The 1921-nt window shown below is 47.0% G+C and overlaps 1 pseudogene; it reads left to right on the top strand.

Moving 5' to 3' along the window:
- The window catches only part of LOC147427861 (uncharacterized), a 2167-nt pseudogene extending 644 nt beyond the window's left edge, over window positions 1–1523 (top strand).
- Window positions 1524–1921: the final 398 nt, after the last annotated feature.

Raw genomic sequence — 1921 nt, 5'->3', positions numbered from 1 at the left:
TTGTAAAGAGAATAAAAGGTTTTAAAGACTTTAAATGCTCTTGGTCCAATGAAAGGCGATAACCATGTTGCCTTTGTCCCTTTGGAAATCAAGATGTCCAAATATTGAAGATCTTTGACATTGACATCTCTAAACCCTTGTCATGATTTTTCTAAGGTAATTTTTTTTTTGTTTTTAATGAAGGGCTCCTTTCACCCATTTCTTTTATGATACTAACTTAAGTGTTCAATTGCAGCATGATCAAAGAAGAACTTCTTGAGGCCACACAAGATGAGGTGTTTATAATTCACCTTTCAAATCTCTTGTCTTTTAGATGATAGAAAGCCTCCCCAAGAGCTTATAGCTTGGTTTACCCATTGCAATCCAAGTGTGAGAACTATTATTTTGCCATATATCTTTAAAAAAATCATTGTTGTGTACTACAACGAGTGTTGTTAATTGTGAATTTTATTTTTGTTCATCGTTTTTATAGGAACCATTGGAGTCTTGCAAGAAAAAGTAGTTCTTTATCTGAATTCTATTGAGAAAACAACACACTTGGATATCAAAGGGTAAGAAATTTAAAGTCGTTACAAAAAGTATTAAGCAAAAAGATTTGAAGTATTATAAACTATGTCAATAGTCGCGTCAACATCTTACTTGCAACCATTGAAGGCTTCCATGCTTTGGGAAATATTTTTAAAGAGGTTATACATCAAAAGATTCAAGTTTGAGTTCTGTGGCGACCCGGGAGTTGGGCCGTCAATGCGGAGAAGTGTGGTGGGCGAGTTTGCGGAGAAAAGGGCCCGGCTCGGACGGGATCGGCTTGGGCCAAGGTGCGTTTTTCTTCAAAGGGGCCCGGCTCGAACGGGACCGGCTCGGGCGGCCCGGCTCAGACGGGACCAGCTCGGGCGAGGTGCTTTGTCTTCAAGGGGCCTGGCTCGGACGGGACCGGCTCGGGTCAAGGGGGTTGCCTTCAAGGGGGCCCGGCTTGGACGGGACCGGCTCGGGTCGAGTTGTCTTCAAGGAGCCCGGCTCGGACGGGACCAGCTCGGGCAAGTTGCCTTCAAGGGGCCCGGCTCGGACGGGACCGGCTCGGGCGGAGTTGCCTTCATGGGGCCCGGCTCGGATGGGACCGGCTCGGGCGAGTTGCGTTCCGTGGGTCGGCGGCCGTGGTGCGTTTCGCAGGTCTTGCGTTTCGGGTCCCTAGCCCCACGTAGCCTCAGGCTCCCCCGCACTCACGGAGGGTCATAGCGTACCCTGGGGAACCTTGCATGGAGTCCCCACGATGCACGAGTGCGTGGAGTGAGGCTAGCGTGTCTAGGTGGGGGGTCTCCTCCCGTGGCCGTTTTCGGGAGGCTCATACCCCTTATAAGTTCTCTTTCTTGTACTAAGCTCTTGTTGTTTTTGTAAGTTTCTTTTGTCTTATGATTTATTTTGGTTGACAGGTACCACAACAAAAGGACAATCATAAGTGTGGATGGTATTTACTGTACAATGCCAAAGCCATGTTGGATCATGTTTACAAAAGTGAGACCTCTTAGTTCTATTCTTTATAGCACTTAATGCACAAATTGTGTGCAAGCCACAAATGGATGCAAACACACAACCACAGTAATCTACCAAGTTCAAGAGAGTAGAGGTGTGTCACTCACCGTCCTATGCTCGCCTTCATGGAGGATTCCTCGTCGCAATGAAGAAAGAGCTACCGCCGTGTCGCGCTCAACCGGCTCGCCATCATCGTGCCTTGTAATGCTCTCTCTCTCTCTCTCTCTCTCTCTCTCTCTCTCTCTCTCTCTCTCTCTCTCTCAAGCATATACACACACACAAGGAGATGAAGAAGGAGATGGAGATCGAGCAAGAGCACTCTTCAATTGCACAAATAAGAGATGAGGTATTTCAGGTTTAGATTGAATTTTATATGAGCTCGCCCATTCACACT

This window comes from Adiantum capillus-veneris, chromosome 23 (assembly GCF_014529385.1).
Source record: "Adiantum capillus-veneris isolate H3 chromosome 23, ASM1452938v2, whole genome shotgun sequence".
NCBI classification, from domain to species: Eukaryota; Viridiplantae; Streptophyta; class Polypodiopsida; order Polypodiales; family Pteridaceae; genus Adiantum; species Adiantum capillus-veneris.
This window is presented reverse-complemented; position numbering and strand designations above follow the sequence as displayed.